This window comes from Peromyscus californicus, unplaced genomic scaffold (genome assembly GCF_007827085.1).
Source record: "Peromyscus californicus insignis strain IS unplaced genomic scaffold, ASM782708v3 Scaffold_9__1_contigs__length_137607984, whole genome shotgun sequence".
Lineage (NCBI taxonomy): Eukaryota > Metazoa > Chordata > Mammalia > Rodentia > Cricetidae > Peromyscus > Peromyscus californicus.
In genome coordinates, this window is record NW_026294617.1 from 38,285,880 (window position 1) to 38,308,661 (window position 22,782).

At 43.0% G+C, this 22,782-nt stretch overlaps 1 long non-coding RNA gene across 1 annotated transcript; it reads right to left on the reverse strand.

Annotated features, from left to right (window-relative positions):
• Positions 1–1,794: 1,794 nt before the first annotated feature.
• On the reverse strand, positions 1,795–14,669 carry LOC128106509 (uncharacterized). The gene is made up of 3 exons (XR_008216733.1): positions 13,419–14,669; positions 12,557–12,723; positions 1,795–2,290 (listed from the first exon to the last, which is right to left on the reverse strand). It is a non-coding gene; the product is annotated as an uncharacterized LOC128106509 (long non-coding RNA).
• Between the last annotated feature and the right edge of the window lie 8,113 nt (positions 14,670–22,782).

Consider the following 22,782-nt stretch of genomic DNA (forward strand, 5'->3'; position numbering starts at 1 on the left):
ACAAAAGTCCACGGGGATGTCCATTCTATGCTTCTGCCCGAAGCCACGTGCGCTGTGCTGCTGCTGCTGCCTGAGGCTATGTGGATGTCTCTGCTGCCATGGAGGGCCATGTTGGTCTCTATGGTCTGTGGGGGTGTTGGGGGAGATGTGGGGTGTGAGGTATGTGTGGATGTCCCTGGCTGGTGTTACCACTGAAGGGTGTGTGGATGTTTATGGTCTGTGGAGCCACCTGAAGCCATGTTGATGTCTGTGGCTCATGCTGTAGCCAGAAACCATGTGGAAGTCGATGATCCTTGCCGTCACTGACTAGAAAGGGCAAGGAAGCTTTTTTTGAGATGATGTTGATGACTACAGACTCACAGCTGAGAATGAGAGAATGTCTTCTGTGACAACCTTTCCCCACCCCACCCCCCAAAAAAAACCTCTTAAAAATTGTCATACAGATGCTCAAGTGTAGCTCTTCATAGTTGATGGCTTCTGGCAGGGTTGGGGGTGAGGGAGAACTCAGTTTTCTTTATAGTGCTGGCCACGGGGAGTTTGACCATACTCTAGTCGGTATACAGGTAACATAAAGTAGACTTGGCATTTTTCTTGTCTTCCCCCTTTTTAATTCTTCTTCTTTTGTTTTGGAGGAGGTCAGAGGGGTGTGTGTGTTGGGAGGTGGACCTGGGAGGACTGCAAAGTGAATGTCATCAGGGTGCCTTATGTGAAATTTCCAAATAATCAATAAAAATATTATGTAAAAGAGAAGAAAACCAGACTAAGGATAGTCGTTACTGGATGTTTATATCTCTAACAGGGGCTTTTTAAACTGCCATGCAGTCCATCTGACTTATCTGGGTGTGGTGCACATGCCTGGGATCCTAGCAACTGGGACAACTGAGGCTGGAGGATTTCAAGTCCCTACTCAGCCTGGGCTACATAAATAGACCCTGATTCCAAAAGTAGGTCATAGGAGGAGCAGTAGAGGTCAGTGCCCGAGACCTGGCTTAACAAGTGTGACTAGGAAGGGAGGGCCATCCAAAAAATAAAACAAAACTTTCACTCAGGAAGATTTTACAGGACCTGAGTATATAGGTATAAAACAGGCATACAGAGCAAACAATCCAATGTTTGATGATTAAAAAAAAAAGTAAAGAAATTGTGCTGATACTTTATTTGTGCTGAAATGTGATATTTTATTTGTATGTTAATAAATAAAGTTTGCCTGGAGATCAGAGGTCATAGTGAGTCATAAACAGAAGTCAGGCAGTGGTGGCACAAGCCCTTAATCCCGATCACAGGGCAGGCAGAGTCTCTGTGTGGTGAAGGACACAGCCAAGCGTGGTGACACACACCTTTTTTTTTTTTTTTTTTTGGGTTTTTCGAGACAGGGTTTCTCTGTAGTTTTGCGCCTTTCCTGGAACTCACTTTGTAGACCAGGCTGGCCTCGAACTCACAGAGATCCTCCTGCCTCTGCCTCCCGAGTGCTGGGATTAAAGGCGTGTGCCACCACCGCCCGGCGACACACACCTTTAATCCCAGTACCAACCATGGAGACCTGGAGGTCTGTACAGACAGAAGTGATGAGGAAGTCATGTGGCTGGGCTTAGAGCCAATGAGAAGGCAGAACAGGAAGGCAATAAAAGCACAGGTTAGGCAGGAAGAAGCTCTCTCTGTGGAAGCTACTGCTGATGGGAAGCTAAGGCTAGTTGTGGAAGCAACTGCTGGTTGGTAAGCTAAGGCTAGTTGTGGCTATTACCTCTGTATTTGGCTCTGTGTTTTTTATTTAATAAGACTGTTTAAAAATTCATCTACAAGAAATCTATCTTGGAAAGGAAATCTATCATAAAATAATTCTTTGATATATATGTATAGATACTTACTATGCATATATTACTATTTATTAAAGACGAAACAAATTTGTGTGATAATGACATGCACTATTTATTTTTACATAAAGAATTAAATCTTGGTTGAATTTTAAAGCCATGAGGCACAGCATCTTCAACATTATTTAGAGTTGATAGATATTTTGATTTTATAATTGTCAGTGCTAAGAATGCTGCTTCACACAAATATGTAGTTCAACATGACAGAAATATATTTAGGGCTATTTCAAATATTCTGGCTTGAATCTTCAGCCTAAATGATTTTTTAATTATTATTTTATGTGTATGAGTGTTTTGCCTACATGTATATCTGTCTGCACACCATATGCATGCTTGGTGCTGGAGGAGGCCAGAAAAGGATGATGGATCCCCTTGGATAGAAGTTCCAGCCACCGAGCGATGGGAACGGAATCTGGGTCCTGTGAAAGAGCAACCAGTGTTCCTGACCATTGTGCCATTTCTCCACTCCAGCCCTTTTTAAAAAATGAAACAAGTGAGGAACTCAAGAAGCAGCTTTTAAAATCAACATTCTAACACAAAGAACCCCAAGGATATGCTAATTTGATGCTTATATGCTGAAGAATTACAGTAGAAAAATATTAAAGTCTTTGTTTCCCATAATCAAATCGCATGCTTGTATAGGAGCAGAAAACTTTGTTTGCACAATAAAAACACTGCAGTTCATGACACTCGGTTGCCTTAAATTTGAGTCAAGGTGTTCCGACCGCATTTTCTGACATTGTGTGGAGTGACGGCAGACACGGTGTGAAGTGCGTGTGCTGGATGCAGAGCCAAGGCTGCCGTGAAGCTGTGTGAGGCGGCGTAGGTAAGCACTGCCAGAAACACTCCTCATTCATTATGCATTTGATTTTAAATTAGGTCTTAGTCATTGCACATTCAAAAACCTTTTTTTGTTGTTGTTGTTACCAAATTTTCATGATTTTTCATTTGGTTATGCTACCCATATGGGATTGCACCCACAGCCTAAGAGTCCTAAGAGGTTGGTCCTGGGGCAATGACTCAGTCAGTCAAGTGTAAACATTAGGTTTGCACTTGCTCTGTAAACATTGGGACCCAAGTTTGATCCCCAGAAGCTATGTAAAAAGCCAAGCATGGTGCTTGTAATTTTAGCACTGGGGACAAAGACAGGAGGGTCCCTGGGCTCACTGGCCAGCCAGCCCAGTATAATTAGCAAGAGACCCTGTCTCCAAAAAACCAAGATGGACAGCTCATGAAGAACAACACCAATGTTGACCTTTGGCCTCTGCATACACACACAGGTGTATAAACACTCCCACACAGATACAGAGACACAACACAGACTGACAGACAGACAGGAACACACATACACACACAGAATTTATAAAATGTTTAGCTTCTTGTCAGATGAATAGCACAGTCTCTTAAATATCAGCAATTATTGCATATTTTAGAATATACTTGTATATGTTAATTTTTTACCTGTGGCCTACAAAATACATTACAAGATATACTTGTCATAAATTACATATGGGCAATGCTAATATTGGTTTATGTCCCACTGGAACAAAGATTCTATACAATTCTTCCACTTTATACAATTCCCATGAGAAAGACACGCACACACACATACACACACACACACACACACACACACACACACACACACACACACACACACACAGAGAGAGAGAGAGAGAGAGAGAGAGAGAGAGAGAGAGAGAGAGAGAGAGAGAGAGGAGTACACTGCTTTTAGAATTGCAAGCCCTGAATTATATTTATTTTCAACATATGTTTGTCAAGAGATAACTTGGACATTTGTCCAAGCACCTTTGATGATTGGAAGAATTCACAGAGACTGGCCTCAGGCTTAATTTCTATGAGGACTTATTCTCCTCCACAGCCACAGCCCACCTTTACACCACTCAGGACCCTGGCTTGGTACCTGGACTCGTGATCAGTCAAGGCTATGAACTGGAGGGGCATTCCTGAAGGCTGTTCCCACACCATGTTGATTGTAAACCATCCACTGGTAGCCCACTGAACCCCAGTTCAGTATCCCATTAGCTAGATTCATAGAATTCTTCCATACAGTAAATGCCATCTGACAGGGTGATAATAGGGGAGACAGTCTCAAGTAGCACAGATTAGCTTCAAATTCACTGTTTAGCCAAGTATAACCGTGAGCTTCTGACCCTTATTCCAATACCTCCCGAGTTCTGGGATTACAGGAGCCTGTGACCCTCCTGGGTTATATTCGTGCCGTGAGAGGCAAGCATTGTACAAACTCTGCTATATCCTTAGCCCCAATGCCAGTTTAAGGCAAACATACCTTACGTGTACCACATTTCCAGAAACACATGACTGTAAAAGCTAATTCTGGGGGTCTCTTCAAAGACTCTAAAATGTCTCTGCGTGTGAAGGTGCTCTAAGGCTAGGGGAAGAAGGAGTAGGGTTCCTTGTCAAAGCCTCTGCCCCCACTGCTCTTTTCTCATGATCCTGGCCCTGTCTGTGTATAGCTGCAGACCCTATTGATTGCTTCCTTTTGCAGGTCTATAACTTTTGCTGGTTCTACTAACACCACTTCCATATTTTGCTGTCTTCAGGATTAAAGTGGCACGAGTTTCACCTTGCTGTTGGTCTCTGGGTGGCTCCCCGTCCTTTGTGATTTCTCTGCATCTGTCTACACCTCTAACTAAAAGCTTAGTTCAGTCCTTTTTAGTCCATCCTTCTGAGAATGCTACCTGATGCTTGCAGGATCCTTTACTGATACATTGTTTGCTTTGACCTCAAAGAACATGCCCTATGGTCATTCATGGCTGCATTTCTTCCTATATGCCCTGGTACTCCAAGACAAAACATATTGCTTTTACTTTCTTAGAGTGGGTCATGACAAATGTCTACATAAGTCATTTCTTCTTCCGTAGTGTAGCCATAAAAGTGTCTAAGCTCCCCCCGTAATGTGCTTGTTGACCCTGCCGTTAATTTCCCTGAGGGTGACATGTCCCATAGAATGTTTAGTCTCTCCTTAAAATTTTTACGTTTTCATGTATGTTTATATAACCACTTAGCCCTGTCTTATGTAGCTCTAGGGAAATTCTCTTTGCTCACTGGAAGTTGAATTGTCCCTTCATATTACATAAGATGAAAACATGACTCCATTCAACTGCTAGAGCAATAGTAATAGAAGACATTAAGAAAGAACTGATTTCCAGTTCAGGAGTCCATTCCCATTCACGAGTCCTCCAGGGGTTCTCCAAGTTTGCACGGATGGTTGTTCTTCTAAAAGAATATGATTTCCCCCTTGGGATATATGTAATCCAGCGCTTTCTGAGAGTGTGGAGGAACACAGGGAAGACTCACCAGCACATTGTTTATTTTTACTAAGAAAAAAGGGGAAAGAATGAGCAGACACAGAACATCCCTCGCTCTTGTTCTTCATATAGCAGCAAGCAAGGTCTCAAGAGACTAGCTACCAGTGGCCAGACCAGGAATTTCAGTGACAATACTGCCTTGGAAAGCAAAGGTCATGCCCTTGTCGATTCTGATAGTTATGGCCACCCACAACGGACTTGCCCCCATGAATGCTCTAAGGATATTGGTTTGTTTTCTTTCCTGCATACACCCATATCTGCAAGCGCCTTTAAGGGAAGTCCCGGTTGAGGTGCGAGGGACACTGCTTTAAGAAATAACAGCCTTATTCTTGTAGCTTTCTAGTAGGAGAGGCGGAAAACGAACACACAGGCAACCAAATATGAATGCACACATATATCACGATTTAGTTAGCAGCCAGTGCTTTCAGGAGGTGTTGCAAAGTAACTCTGTTATGACCAACAGTGTAAGTGTGCAGGACAGAATTAACACAGTAGCCTGGGCCGCAGTAACTACAGAAGCTGTCTTCAATGCCGACTCTTGGCTTGTGTCTGGGAATCTGAACTAATGTAAAATTTTCCATAAGTGATAACAAATGCTCCACTATATCTAAATTATTTGTGAAAAAATGTTTTTTTTTAATCACAGAGATACTTATACATCCATGTTTATTGCTGCTGTTCTGTTCACAACAGCAAGGAAATGGAGTCAGCCTAGTTGATCATCTGATGAGTCGATAATGAAAGTAGCACAGGTAACCACTGGGATTTTACTCAGAGGTAAAGAAAAATGTGGTTTCAACATTTGAAGGAAAATAGACAGATCTGAAAAATACAATATTAAATGAGGTAACCAGAAAGACGAACACAGTCTGCCCTCTTTCTTAAGTGGAGCCTAGCTGACTTTCATATATGTGTACAACTGAGTAAATATATATTCTAGGACTCTAGAGAGGGCTTGTGAGAAGGGAGAAAAGGGGCTTTAGTGACAAGGATACAATAGAATGAAAGTGACCCAAAAGTGGAAGGGGGAATACTGGGGGTGGAAAGGTTTAAGTGGGGGTGAGGAGACAGGGGGGTAGAGGGGATAAAGCAACCAAAAAATGCCATAGGGATACCTGATGCTCCATAAACTAATCTTTGAAGTAAAATTTTAAAAGAATTTAAGTGGAAGCACCGTATATGATTGGATAAAGCTTCTCCCAGAAGCCATGGGCTATTAAATGTACATCTCAGCACAAAGGATGGGATATTTCCCTATAAGTTATTAGTTAAAGAGACTCCTGCAGACCCCAAAACAATTCAGGCAATTTTCACTGCTATTGGTTCCTCATCAGAAGTAGATGACTAGATCCAATTACTAAAAGGACCACACTTCCTGGATGCAAGACAGAGAGAAATCAAACTGTATCTAGGCTGGAAACTTCCTCTGTGTTAACTCATGTAATGCCAGACGCTGCTAGGGGACTCATTATTGACAATCTTACTCAGCTGCAGATCCTGTGTGCAAAACTATCAACTGGCTAGGCAAGATGTGCCCATGGATGCAATAGGACCAACTCTGTTATGGAGGTAACCAAATACTTTCTAGTTGGATTAACACTCACTCCACAAGAAGGATCTGACATCTGTCATGGTAAATCTAGGCAAAAGTATGCATCTGAAGAGGTTATATGCCTCAGTGGGAAATCTCCTTTGCTAAATGGACATGATATGCTTGTCGAATTGCTTTCTACACAACTATGTTTATGGCTATAGATTAGAGTTGCTGTTAGCTTTGGTCAGGGAAGCTCCTTTTTGTCGTGGGCAGTGGTAACTGCAGAAACTCAAAACTGGTCAATGTGATAGCCAGATGCTCAGCCATAAACGGGACACATATATCACTCACTTCAAGTTTCAGGGACCATCACAGGTAATGGAATTTTCCCAAGTCCCTGCCCTGAGAAAATTCCTCCCAGAGTCCTGGGGAAGACGCTACATCTGGCGTGGCATTATCTGGGGGAAAAGAATCTATGTACACCATGCTCTTTGTCCGTTAACTTTATTCCTCTATGACAAAATTCTATCTATATAGCTTCAGCTCCATCCTAACATTCAGCTCCTCTCTGTGCCCATTTTTCCTGTCCTCATAGTTTTAGTAAACTCCTACACTTTTGACCTCCTCTTCATCCTCTGTTCCCTCATCCTGCATCTTTCTTTTCTTGTTCCTTACTCCTGGCTCTCAGAAAATTCTACAGGAGATCTGCCTTACCATCTACAGACTCTCTGCCTTTCTTCTCTCGGGCCATGCAGCTCTGCCAACCATGTACAGAAAAACTGCCTTGTTCTTCCTCTCCTCGCCACTTGACTCTCTTCCTGCCTCTGGAATTCTGCTCCAGTCCTTACTGCACCTGGTTATGCAAAAAGTCCTAATGTCCTCAGTCAATGGCTCTGGAATGCCACTAGGCCTAAAGGCAAGGGATGGTCAGACCTTTATTTGCACAAGAAGCAAAGCTATGCACCTACAGCCTGCTTGTCTCCTAGGCTCTGTAGGGGAGTTAGTTACCTAGAGGATCAGTGTCTGAGAAGCTTACACTGTTTGCCAATATGGTCTAGTAGTATATGGGCCCACAAGAATTTCATAGCAGAAGATAGTTGAAATATTAAAAGCTAAAGAGCACCACATATTCCATGATAAATGGCTTCCTCTAGAAAAATGCCTTGAAATTTCTAGGTATAGCTTCAATACACAGCTGAATCTCTAAAACATATTCTTGCGGCTTGCAAGACACAGGCAAAGCAGAGGAAGCATGTAAGAGCCAGAGGAAAGGGTAAGTGGCACAGAACACTGACTTGTGGGCATGGCATGCACACTCACTCTTCAACTCATAGCAGTAGTGGTTACTTGCAAAGGAACAACACAAGAGTGGGCCTACCAACATCCTGGTATGGCAGGGAGAGGGAGTCATGAGACCCTTCCCACCCCTGAGAGTAATGGGTAGTTGCTGGGATGTGACATTTTCATTAGTGGTGTCGCCACTGGTAAGGTGCCTATACCCTTATAAACAACCTCCTGCCCGTGTGCTTGTGTGCAATCCTAATTAAGCTCATTTGGTCCTTTAAAAACAAAACAAAACAAAACAAGACATGAAAATAGAAGGAGTACAAATTAGGAAAAGGAATGGAATCAGCTCAGTGGGAACGGGAGGACAAGAGACGGTAAGGGGTGATTAATGTGATCAAAACACATTACACACATGTGTGACCCTGTCATGATGAAACTACTTATATAATTTGTGTATACTAACAAAAAATTAAATACCAAAGAAATAAAAAGTATGTTTTATGAGGAATACCTGATTTTCTTCTGGAATTTGGTATGTGCTAGGCAAAGAATGCCTTTGTGACCAACCCCTGGTGACTACCATAGACACTGAGTCTCTAGTGCCCGGTAGATATTTTACACGTGATAGGAAGATTTAATATATCCTGCAATTCTGCTGGGAGGCATTTAGGGTCCTGAGACTTCACTCATAGACCCTCTTCCTTTGCTAACTTGGCTTTGTATCCTTTTGCAGCAACAAATCAGTACCCACATGCTGAGACCTGTGAATCCTTCTAGTGATCATGAAACCTGGAGGTGTTCTGGGGACTCAAAACATGGTTAGAGACCTCAGATTATGACAGTTTTCTTATTGTTGTGACAAAATACTTCTGACAAAGGCAACTTAAGGAAAAATGAGTATTTTAACTCACAGTTCCAGATTACCATCCAGCATGGCAAGGAAACCACAGAGGCAAGAGACTGAGGTGGCTGGTCATATTGCATGGACAGTCAGGAAGCAGACAGGGAAGAATGATGGTGTGTAGCTTACTTTCTTCCTTTTTTTCAGTACATCAGTTAGAGTGGGCCTTCCCACTTCAATCAACTGAGTCTCGAAAGTCTCTCACAGACATACCCAGAGTTTATTTACTAAGTAATTCTATATCTTGTCAAGTTGACAAGCTGTATAAACAATCACACAGAATTTATAAAAAGGATAGGATGAAGTAATGTTCTTGGAAAGGCTTAGAGTGATACCTTCAAGCCAATGGAGTCTCAGTAAAGCCTACTGAAACAAGACCAAATAATAATAATTAATAATAGTAATACAACAACAATAATAAAGTGCCCCAGTCTGCTGCTAAGGGGAGCCCTCCAGGCAGAGGGCACTTGAGAGAGCTTGGGTTCCCAGGCACACTTCTATGGCTGAGACTTTCCTTCTCCTTTTATATTTTCTTCAGATCTGGTAACTGAACTCTGAGCACTGAGTCTCCTAAGCATGCTCTTTGATGCTGAGCCACATCCTGTCTCCCCTGTCCAGCTTCATTCTTCATTTTATTTTTGACGTTTCTCTTTGTTTATGCTTCTGTGAATTTCACTTCTTTTCTCTCCTAGCTTTTTCCTTATTTTTTCCCTCAAGTGTTTTTGATGTCATGTTTCCTCCTTTGTTTCCCTCTGTTCCTAACTCCTAACTCAATGCCACCTTTGTTCCAACTCTACTGCCTTCTCTCTGGCTCTTTCTCGCTTGCATCTCATTTATTATGATCCCAGCTTTGGATGCTACCTTTGCCTTAAGTTTTGGAAGCCCTGAAACACGGCTAATGATTAGCATCTCTGTCAGCTGAACCCTGGAGACAGTCTTCCTGAGCGAAGCATTATCTTGCTCCTACTGCTAAGACTGGGTGGGGATGTGTGTGTAAAAATGAGAGTTCCATTCAGTTTAGGTCTCCAGAATATTAGCGTCTTAAGAAGGACAATGATACATTCATTGTGTTTAGGTCTGTGTTTTTGTCATACTATTTGCCAAAGCTGAGAAAGTGTGGCCCTGTCCTGTAGTAAATACGCTGCATAGCTAAGATGTTTCTTGGGTACATGAAGCCAGAGGGTAGCACAGAATGTGCATTTAAGTCTGTTCTGCAGCCTGGCTCAAGTCACTAAAATCCCTACCCTCCAGCTTCAGCTGGTCCTTTGGGCCATTCAGCAACCTTTGTTCATCTTTTGTACATCCTATCAGGCACTCTGACGGCCTTCGCCCTTCCCTCTACATCATTAACTCTGATCCACAGATCTCACGTTGAACAGAGGTCCTCCTTCTGGTTTGTTAACAGTAAGTGGACAGAGAGCAAGCTCTCCTCTCCCCGTTAGCTTTCTCTGCACCATCCATGGGCATAGATCTCTTCCTATTCAAACTCGGTCCCTCACCTGTTCTCCTGATCACATCGCTTGCTCTCTGTGAGTAATCATCTCTTTCCACACAGTGCCACCAAAGTCCTCCTTTGTTAGCTTTTCACATACGACACATAACTATACTCAAAATGTTCCTTATGCAAACAAACAAACAAACAAACAAACCAAAAACCCAAATTGCTTTTTGCCTGTCTTGCTTTCCAGTGCCTCTGGTTGCTGCTCACATCTTTGCTAGCCATTTTCTAGCCAAACATCTGGAAAGAAGGCAGCGAACTTGTGTCCATTCACTTACCTCCCATTCACTCCACACCCCTGAGATTTTACTGTCAACTTCTAATCTCTCTATGGAAAATGGTGGTGGTAAGGATCTTTAAAGTTCTCCACACTGAAGAACCCAACAAGGCTTTCAACTTTTTCTGGGCCGACAGTGAAACTATCAAACTCCCATCCTTGAAACTTCCTCAAGGACACTTCTCTCCTTGTTTCTTTCCATTTATCTGAACATAGCTACTCTGTAGTGTTCTGAATAAGAATGTCCCCCATAGGTTCATATATTTTAATGCTCAGTCACCAGGGAGTGGAACCATTTGAAAGCATTAGAAAGATTAGTGGTACTGTGTGGAAAGAGATGATTACTCACAGATGATTACTCAACCTCTGAACTGTAAGGCAGCCCCAGTTAAATGTTTTCCTTTATAAGAGTTGCTGTGGCCATGGTGTTTCTTCACAGCATTAGAAACCCTAACTAAGACAGTAACCCTTCACAGCAGTAGAGCAGTGACTGAGACAGTCTCCCTAAAGGAATCTTCTTTTACATTTAATGTCAAGCACTAAAAGCTGAGACTGGCAGTGTGGCTCAGTGGTAGAGAGTGCTTGCCTAACGTAGGGGTTCAAGCCCTCGCAATAGTTTAAAAAAAGTTGAAATTCAATATTCAATTGTCTATTAGAGCCAGGCATGCAAATATACATCTCAGACATAATAAATAGTGCCAGAGTAATTATTAGGAGGGTTTAACATTGATCTTGATGTTCAAAAGGGAGTGAAGTCAATAAGGAACTCAAACGCTCAGACTTATTCAAAGGAAGACACTGACAGTCTCAGTGACTTACTGCTGTGTGAAGATGTAACCACTCTAGGGTCAGAACTTCCCCTTTAACAAACTCTAGAAATCTTTTTTAGCTGAAAAAATTCTGTTTTTTTTAGTTACTGGGCACAAAGTCACATTTAGCTGTGTCAATCAAGAAAAAAATATGCTGAACTTGTTTGTAAACTTGCCTTAAGCATTAGTGTACCTCATGGCCATACACTGGCCCCATAGCTATTTCTTTATGAATTCTAACTCTGGCTCCACGTTCTCGTGATTTTAACTCCCACAGAGGAAGTGAAGGTCCTCATTGCTGGCTTGGTTTTACCTGTGACAGCCAGGTTCATAAATTCATTACATGTTGCGAATTATGCTTGGATGTTCAGTATGTAATTCAAATTGCACATGCCCAAAGTTGAACTCGTGTTTCCTCAAATATCTCTTTCACTCTATCAGTCATGTGACACCTACCTCTTGGCTGGTCCCCCTAGATCTCTGGAAGCTGGTTTTGATTTTTGTTATTATCATTATTTGATACCATTCTTGGTTCTCTCTCTACAGTTAACAAATTGTGTCTGTCCTGTTCTGCTCCCACTGTTTTAGTTAAGGGCCAGAGTATCTCCTTCTTGAACTTCATATTAGATTCATAAGCATTCCTAACAGAACTGCCTATGTCTGTTTTTGTGGCATTTCTTTTCCTGGCCTAAACAGAGGCCAAAGTGATAAACTCAAATCTGTTAACTACACACACACATACACACACACACACACACACACACACACACACACACACACACATACACACACACACACACACACACACACACACACACACACACACACTTTAAAACATCCCAAGGCTCCCCAATGCCCACAGAGCTAAGTCCCCATTCAAAAGCAAAGCTTTCAGTTTTGCCCCTCATTCTTGTACTTGATGCCAAGTAGCCAATGGCTTCCCCCACACTAGTGCTTCCCGCCTCCTTTAACTCTTTCCACTCTGTCTTTTCAGATTCTCCCCAGCACCTTCTCATTTTCACTTACTGTTCACAACAGTTCTTTCTGAGAACCTTTCCTTAACTTCTAATTTGGGCCAAGATCCTTCATCTGTATCTCCAGAGTTAATTATGCTTAAGTGGTACAGCTCTTCCGATAGTGCGATAGTGCATTGTGTTTATAAAGTCATCTTCTCTCTCCAGCTGGCAAGTTTCCTGAGGAGAAGAATCATACCTTATTCATCTGTATGCCCTCAGCACACCTTAGCACAGAATACATCTACTGGACATGATAATGACTCAATAAATATAGCCAAACTAAACTAAAACCTCCACAGAGGAAGTAAAAGATGTAGCCCAAATACTTGGTAATGAAAAATGTTCCCAGTGCCAGAAAGGGACAGAATTGATCCTCAACACACAAAAGAAGGTCAATTCAGGAGGGAGTTCATATGTGCTTATGATAGCAAAACTATGGGAAGAAAACTGAGCTAAGTGGTTGCTGTGGATGTCTTTCTGTATGCTGTGAATATGTGTTTCTCTGATTGGTTAATAAATAAAGTGCTGATTGGCCAGTAGCCAGGCAGGAAGTATAGGTGGGACAAAGAGAGAGGAGAATTCTGGGAACAGGAAGGCTGAGTCATGAGACACTGCCAGCCGCCGCCATGAGAAGCAAGATGTAAAGATACCGGTAAGCCATGAGCCACTGGCAAGGTATAGATTTATAGAAATGGGTTAATTTAAGATATAAGAACTAGATAGCAAGAAGCCTGCCATGGCCATACAGTTTATAAATAATATAAGTCTCTGTGTGTTTACTTGGGTCTGAGCAGCTACAGGGGCTGGGTGGACACAGGAAAACTCCAGCTACAAGTGGTAATACACTGACATCCTGGAAGATGGGTTATAACCTCATTGAACTAAAGAGACAGATGCAGTCTTGGGCTGTGGAGTTGCAGGTTCCTTGTCAAGCTCCACTGAGGGAAGTGCTCTGCTGTTCTGCATGCTGCTCAGCCTCCATCCAGAAGACTGTGTCCTGCATCTGGATGTTTCATGTTTGCTTGACCAAATGAGGGATGAGAACCAGTCGTGCTAGAAGAGCTGAGGGTGTGTGATCTTCAAAAAGGCAAGCCTTCATGGAAACAGGAAAGGACTCTTATTTGAGAAAGCAAAACTATCTTCTCATGAGACATTGTCAGATAAAACTGTCATCAATGAACAAAAGCTGTAGGGAAGCAAATGACAACATCCTGTCAAGGACAATTGTCTGAAAACAAGCCTTGTCCAGAAAGTAATGAGGTGATTCACTAAGTAATAAGCATCCGTCCCTTGGGGTGTTTGAGAAGGAGCCAAGCATCCAGCTGCTGAGGCAGTCTGGGAAGGGGTGACAGGCTGAACAAGGTGACCAGAAGATGACCTTCCAATGTGAAGAGTCTAGAATTGGGGAACTACCTTCTTTTCTAAGGAGGCTGAAGTTATTTTCTCAGGTGAAAATGTAGAGAAACAAAAGAGCTGTTGTTCATCAACTCAACTCCCACATGCCTGTGTTTCTTCCACTTGGGAAACTTGGCCTTTTGCCTGCCTGCCTTCTCCAGTCATGTTCTCCTGCTCTCCCCAGGCTCTGATCTTTACCCACAAATAGATCCTTCAGTCTTCAGTCAGTCCTGATTCTAGTCCCGTTGGTATCCAACCTCACTTGGTGCTGCAGGAGTGTGGGAGCATGCCTCATCAACCTTGGACACACACACAATTCTGGAAAGCTACACAAGTGTAAGTGACTATCCTGTATGGGAGAGCTGTCAGCTCTCTATCAGCTCCCTCAGGGTTGGATCCATGGTGGGAGGGGACTTCTTGAGGAGGTTAAGCTGTCCTTTTGACTTTGATTTAAGCATTGCTGGGGGGTTAAACCTGGGGCCTCATGTGTATAAGACAAGCACTCTACCACTGAGATATAGCTGCCTTTCTTTTCAGTTAATAGTCTCCTAGGAGAGAGGAAATTTGGAGAGCTGAGCTCTTGAGAACACCAGAATAAGAGATTAAATGCAAAAATCAGAGTGAACATGTCAGTTTAACTAAATTTAGTCACACTAAAGTTCGTTACAAAAGAAATTTTCTAGAAGCTGGAGGTAGGCTGACTCCGTGGTTGTGACTCCCATTGTTCCTTGTGAGCTCTCTCTTGCACAGCTCATATACCACTGGCCACCCAACATGGATGGTGGGGGACCACAAAGGACAGAAGGAAAAGGGACTGAAACACTCCGAGTGTTCTCAATGCCCACCTTGGATTTTAACCAGCTCCTTCTTCCTGTCATTGTGGGTAGCAATGGCCTCATCCTAAGGCCATCGCTGACTTGTCACCCATATCCTCCAGCTCTGTATCCATTCCTATGCCCTGACCTCCTGTGATAGAACTTTGGAAATCAGCAGGCCTGGATCACTGTAAGTTTGACTATACTGCCATCAAAGCCAGGCAGTTTCACCCTGTCCATCCCCACACTGACTGTTCCCAATCCCCAAGGCCCCCTCCTGAGGACTTCTGCCCCCCTCTGTAGTGAGACCACCACACCCCAGCTTTCCTCCTTACTCCTGTCCTGCACACCCCAATGCATACAGAGGGAGCATCCTCTCAGTCAGGACCCTCGTCCCCTTGGATCTTGATTTGGATCCCTCCTACCTTACTGCCCCATTAATTGCTCTCTTCATCTCTGACTTTTGTCCCTCTAACTAGCTTCAGGACACACTCAGTGAATGTCATCCCAGCCCCTGGTTGTCTGACTCAGAATTCCCCAGACAGAGCTTGACATTCGTCATAACCCTTGCCCACATTCTTCACGTGCTTCCTTTCCTCAGTTCTCATTACCAGAAAGTGATGAGTACCAGGGACAGCCAGGAGCCCCGCAGAGGTGGTCCGATTGCTTGGTAGGCTTCTGCTGCAGGAACAGAAACAAAAAGGATAGTTTGAGCCAACACAGGTTTTGTCTTCTTGTACTCCAGCACAAATGCATTCAAAACTGGTTCACCAATTCTGATCAACATTCTTTCTGGCATACCCTACTGAGACTGATATCAACCGTTAAAAGAGTTCCCGGTATGTGACACTTGTAAATATATTAAATGGGCGAGTGCATATCTTTGACAATGAAGGCCTTAAAAAGAAACAAAAACCAAAAAACGAAACATTAACCCTTAGAAACCTGAGTAGCTTCAAAGTTTAATTTTTTTTTTTTTTTTTTTGGTTTTTCGAGACAGGGTTTCTCTGTGTAGCTTTGCGCCTTTCCTGGTACTCGCTTTGGAGACCAGGCTGGCCTCGAACTCACAGAGATCCGCCTGCCTCTGCCTCCCGAGTGCTGGGATTAAAGGCGTGCGCCACCACCGCCCGGCTCAAAGTTTAATTTTATGTTTCATGGAGAACGCCTAAGGGGTTTTCTGTCTGTTAACTTTTAAAATAGCTGATTTTACAGGTTTTTTTCTTTGCCCACAGATACACTGATGAATAAATCTTGACTAGACTAACACTTTTTTAAAAAGCAGCTTAGCTCCAACTATAGTAGGCTAGGCATTTTCTGGCCCGTCACAGTAGATTGTTAGGATTGAGTCTAAAGCCCTTTTGTAAGCCCAGCGGTCACTAAATCAGCACTTGTTTTCCTGGCCTTAGTTGTTAACTGCTCATTTGGCAAAATGCCACGTGGTTAATCATGTCCTGGCTTCCTAAATCTCTCTGTTTTTAACAAGAGCCTTCATTTCCTGGGCTGAGCTGCTGCCCAGTGTTCGAGAACTGAGGCGTAAAGCCTGGGTTTTCAGAGGGACGTGATAGCTCCTGAGCAGGTGACTGGAAAAAGATACCTGCCAGCTACATCTCATGTAGTCACAGGTGGTTACAAAGAGAAGGCTGCTGAGATGTTATAGGCTGGGAGCATTAAAGCTTAACTTCTACAGTGGCTACCACATTCACTCTCAGGAAGACTGTGGTTGCTGGCATCAGTGCAGGGCAGCAAAAAGTTGATTTCAAACCTTTGTGTTAATCAAATGTATCACTACTGTTCTTCTTAGTTGGCCTTAGAGGAAAGAAATGTCATAAACATTTAAACATAAACATGTAAAAGTTTATACTAATAAAGAATGCTTATGAGTATCTATCTGTAAGGGCTCCAGGGAAGTCTTGAGTGTTAAAAGGCTCTTCTATTTAAAAGTGTTAGGTCTCAAACCTGGGACAGATGGCTAACTGAGGTGCCTATTTAACATACCAAAGCAGACCTGGCCACCAGGTTCTCCCAGCATCCCTCAGTACCTACCTGTTACAGGGTATGACTGGTATACCCTGCCCTCTACCCTCAACTCCAGCCCAGGGGCTGGGCTGTTCTTCCTCCAGCTGCCCATCCCGATATAATCCAGCCATTTTGGTTGCCTGGCCTTTTTTCTGTCTATCCTTTATTCTCCTGGCTCTCTACTCCCTTTTCTCACATGGCCTAGCTCAGGGTCATGCTCACTCTGGACTCTTGCAGATGTCCCTGCCTCTGGCTATGCTCTCCCTTTGGTCTACAATAAACCCTTTCCTCCACCATACCTAGGAGCTGTAATGTCCTTTTTTTTCTTTCTTTTTTTTTCCTCATTCAAGAAGGATAGAAAAGTACTAGGAGGTCAGCATGATGGTTGGAAGATGTTTGCTGAGGGAAGAGAAAGATTTTCTTCCTTAGAAGTCACAGGGTTAAGTGAGACCATCTAGAGAAAGTATCTAATATCTTGCCTGGCAAGGAAGTTAATAACGTTTGGTGAAAAGGAGGGAGGAGATAGGGAAAGGTTAGCCAGTGTCTTGGTAACAAACAACCATGCCAGACACCTTTGATTTTTTTTTTTTTCAAGCTCCTCCTCTCCATCCTGGCCAGTGAATGAAAATGAGGAGATGACCATTCCAACGCATGGCTGAGGAGAAGTTTTTATTGTAGATCCCGGGGTGAGACCAGCCAGAGGCACCTGGAAGAATCCAGACGGAACATGGCCAGCAGAATAGACCAGGCTGTGAGAAAAGAGAGAAAGGGAGAGCGGAGATCGAGAGAGGAAGAGAAGAGAGATGGACAAGAGAGGGCATCGGGAGAGGGAGGAGAACCATGAGACCAAGAGCACGTGGCCAAAACGGCGGGGTTTTTACAGGAATCAGTAGCTGGGGGGAGGAAAGGGAAGTCCCTGGGCTGGAGAAGTTTAGGGTAGGATGCTGGGTGCAAAGCGCTGAGAGGAGCCTGGACAGAACAGACACTGGCCATGCTAAAAGAGCCTAGAGACCTCTCGGATGTTAATTGACCCTGCGGTTAGTCTTTTGTCCAGGGTTTCTTTGGGGCCTAACAGATAAAAGGCTAACCCAGCAGAATCCACCATCACCAGGACTTTTTTACCTTGGGGCTTCAACTCTGAGCTGTAGGAGGCACTGGGAGTAGCCTGGAGGGTGTGAGGAGGGAGTGAGGTGTCTTCTCCCGGGCCCCTGCCTCAGGCTGGCTTTGTTTCACCAGCCCTTATTCTCCCTCTCACAAGGATCTCTTTTCTCTGTCTTCCTCCAAAGAGTCCTGGCAGAGGCTCCTCTCCTCCTCTTTGGAGCTAGGGTGTTAACAGTCTCTCACTGTTGCTCATTCTGGTCGCTGGCAATCCCTTGTGGCTTTCCCAGGCCACACTGTTATCAGTAGACGTTTATAAATGGCCTCTTGTTGAATTATTCGATGTGATAGCATTTGGACTCTTACTTGGGGCATTTGATCCTCTTGTAAGGGAAGTTGCCCCCTTGGAGTCTGTACAGGACACACCCAGACACCAAATTCTCAGCACAAAGGGGACTTATTACCCCGGAGGGACAAGTGTGTGGGTGCTGCAAAGGCAGATGGCAAGCAGCAGCAGGCGTTTTTTGTAGGAGTGGGTTTTTAAGGAGAAAAGGGGGAGTCGGTGCTAGGCTGAGTTGGCAAATCCTGATTGGATATGTTAGCCAAATAATGAATTTTGATTGTTGGACCTTGCTGTTTTGTCTCAGGAATGAGTCCGTGGCCAAATAAGGGAATGGCCATGGGGGGACTAGCTTTAGGAATGTAATCTAACTGTTTTTTAGCAAGGGAGAGGGAAAAGGAGAAAGGGGCAAACCCTACTGACATCATGTTTGCCATGCTTGGGCCTGTGTTTGCCATGCTCAGTCCAGCTAGGGCCCTTTACATCTCTACATCCCTTTACCTTTTTCCTGCCTCGGAGTCCCAGGATACAGACCTCCAATGACTTTAGCCGGTGGGATTCACCATCAGGAAACAACGGGGTGGGAGGAAAGAGAAATGAGTTATTTACTCCCCACCCCAGCTAGGCTTTTGTGTGGCAGTTGCTGGGTTCCTCTATATAAGACCATAGTTCCGGGCTGAGGTCCATTTCCCAGGGTTCAACTCTTACCCAGTCTTTTATTGTATCTTTCCAACTCTATGGACGGAAACAACTTTGTCATGTGGTGCTATATGACTGCACCATTTTTGCAAAATAACCTTCTCATTAAACTCAATTACTCCTAAAGTGTATCCGCTTCATGCCAGGACCCTGACTAGTACAGTGGGTTTTAAGACTTGTGGCATTATACAGAGATTGGAGGGTCTTTTCTTTATATATAATGTATTTTGGTCATATTCTTTCCCTCCCCCAGTTACTCCCCAATCCTCCCCTCCCTACCTATCCAACTTCATATTTTTTCTAATTCCCTCAAATAAAGAACAAAACCACCACTAAACAAAACCAAACAACAACAACAAAAATGTGTTCATTAACTCTTTCAATTCTTTTTAAAAATTTTTTTTTGGTTTTTGAGATTACAATATAATTACATCACCATTTCCCCCTTCCCTTTTCTCCTTCCAAGCCCTCCCATATATTTTCCTTTTCCCTCTTAATAAGGCTGTGACATTGTTTAAATTCAGACAAGCAGCAAGGGCAATGGCTTTCCTTCTTTTCACTTCCTATTTCAAGATTTTTAAAATGTTTGAAGAGCATTAAAAAAAAGGCCATTAATTGGTCCTTTGTCTAATTTAGGCAGGGTGTATAGCAGTACAAGTAGGTGACAGTACAAAGCAGTAGAAACCTTACACATGAATAAACAATGAATTAATAACATATGGGAATCTTCCACCATAGAATTCAGTTATATGAAAGGATATCTTACAGATTTAAGCTCCAAGAAAACATAACCAGTGCTATTTCCTTCTGGAACATTCAGCAAGTCAACTACTTGTATGGAAGGCAATATGAGTTTTTCAGTTTAAAGCTGAAAGACATGGATGGGGATAAGGCATAAAATATGAGAGCAGAACACTGGCTCCTGTGGTCTATGATTTCTATGACCCCCAAGTGAGAAAACTAGTTTTATACACAATGACTGTCAGAGAACAATAGCCTGTTGGTTCTGACCATCATTGCTTGAGCAACCAACGCAGAACCACAGCATCTATTAAGAGTGTGCGAGGCACTGTGCTAGGTATTTGTATATGAACATGAATGAGTATGACAGACAGATCCACAGCGACTCTGAATCAAAGCAGACTATGATGGATATATAAGCAAGCCTCTCATACTATAAACTTAAGTGGCTTGAAAGCAGGAAAGCAATCCTGTTGCATCCTTTTATCTTACATTAATTCCTCAGGCTGCAATTGAAACCCAGTTCTATTTCATTTCTAAGAAGAGATAGATAGCAGCTATTCACTATCTTTCATGTAATTGCATCTCAAAGTGTAATTTAACCATGACTTCACCTCTCTGCTGTCACTCCTCTCTGCTAATCTGCCTTTGTTATCCCATGTGGAGATCACCAGCCTTCTACCACACACGACTTAGAACATGCAGAGTTGCTTCCAAAGCTCTAAGTTGCAGCAAAACCTACATTTTAGGGCTATCGAGGGATGGTGGAAAGCGTTTGCTACACTCCCCATTGTAAGAGTGCTTCTCATTCTTTTTTTGTTTTGTTTTGTTTTGTTTTTTGTTTGTTTATTTGTTTGTTTTTCGAGACAGGGTTTCTCTGTGTAGCTTTGTGCCTTTCCTGGATCTCACTCTGTAGACCAGGCTGACCTTGAGCTCACAAAGATCTGCCTGCCTCTGCCTCCCGAGTGCTGGGATTAAAGGCGTGCGCCACCACTGCCGCCCAGCTGAGTGCTTCTCATTCTTACTGTCGATATTGCACACTGGGCAAAGTAGAAGACATTTCCAGTGACTAAAACAAACAAACAACAAAAACCAAACAAACAACCCCTCCCAATATCATAGTACTTGAATGTCTCAAATTTCTGCCTAAGGACTTTGAGGGCTAAAATGGTCAGTGTCTGTGTGGAGCAGTCACTGCACATAAAGGTCAGGAATTCCTAGCCTGTAGGATAAGTTGAAACCCCATAAACTGTCAGCAGGAAACACCTCCAGACTCGACAGGGGCTTGTTACCTGTATGATCATACCCAGTTGGACACCACACCCTTGACTCTCTGCTCAGTACGGACATCTATATGCAAAAAAATATCCAGAGAAGGTCTTTAGTGAGTGAGTTTAGTAATATATGAAAATGGAAGCAATGGTCTGAAATTAGAACTGGACAAGAGTATGTGTGGTACACAATTACATGTAGTAAACACAGAGGGGGGTATGTAACATGTGGACTTGTTGCCTTAGTTTGAAGTGGATGCTCACTGAAGACAGAGATTAGCCTTTATCAGTATTAATCTGCATGTCTGTGTGCTTCTCTTATTAGATTCCTATCCACACGTGCAGAGTTTTTCACTTTTTGCCTGCCCCCACCCATAGTTCTTCACTTCTGAACATTATCAGAAATAGAAAACCTGTGTAAGGACTTCCTAGAGTATGCAAAATCCATGAGGGATCTGCATTAATTAGAGTTATAAGGGGCCAGGAAGCAGGATGAGACTGGATTAAGTTGTGTGTGTGTGTGTGTGTGTGTGTGTGTGTGTGTGTGCACGCTCATGCACATGCATGTGTGTAATATTACTTCCTATTTGGAATGATTTCTACCGTTCAGAAATGTTTGGTTGCTGTAGATGTAATGGTCTTATTAAATAAGAAACATAGAGCCAAATGCAGAGTTAAAAGCCCAAGAGGTCAGAGCAGTAGCTAAGAGCTGAGATTAAAAACCTTCTTCTTACCACCCATTACCGCTGCCATTCCTCCCCTCAGAAAGAGGCCTACTTCCTGTGTATCTGTCTTTTTATTGACTTTCTGTTCTGCCTTCTCATTGGTTGTAAACCCAACCACATGACCTCCTTGTCACTGCCTGTCTATACAGACCTCCAGGTCTTCTATGGTTGGTATTGAGATTAAAGGCATGTGTCTCCGTGCTGGTGGTGTCCTTGAACACACAGAGATCTGCCTGTCATGTGATCAGGATTAAGGGCATGTGCTACCACTGCCAGACTTCTGCTATGGCTTGCTATTAACTCTGACCCCCAGGCACTTTTATTTATTAACATACAAATAAAATCACATTTCAACACAAAAAAAACACCATAGATTGCTGTTACAATTCCTGTGTAATAATATTTACAGTCCATTTTAGTGATAATAATTTGAACACCATTAATTAATCATCACCTGTTTGAACTATAATTCAACTCTTTATATTAATTTACAGTTTTTATTTATTTGCCTCCTCCCCACTACCTAATCAGACTACTGTCCCTTGAATGTAGCAATGGTGTCCTATAGTATGAGGTATTAGCTGGGTCCGGAACATAACCAGGCATGGGTGAGATGATCCCACGGGTGACTGTAGGGGAGGAAGCCTTGCCAGTAGCCCTAGTAAAACCCACCCCTGGCTGGTTTTGGTTCTGTGGTAAAAGATATGGTTTTTGTTTGTTTGTTTGTTTTTTCTTTATTTGGAGCATTGTTCCTGGTGCCCACTCAAACCAGGTTCATCTAATTATGTGTTAGGTTTTAACATGCCCCCTCAGTTATTGTACTGTTTAATAGTGGTCTTTTGACTAACTTCTCCCACTAAATCCCTAAGGACAGCATGTGTACTTTACATTTGTCATCATGTCCTAGTCTTATGAGATACACAGTATATAATCCTTTCTTAATTTTTTAAAATATTTGATTTAATTAAGTGAAATATCTTTGCTTGCTTATTCAGGGATTTTTAAACAAAGTGTAACTAAGTGTTGCAGTGTAGAATTTCAGCAGTGTAGACCCAGCTCTTCTAAGGTTAGCACAGAGCCAGGTGTGGTAGCTCATGTTTGCAATCTTAGCACTTAAGAGGCTAATGCAAGATTAC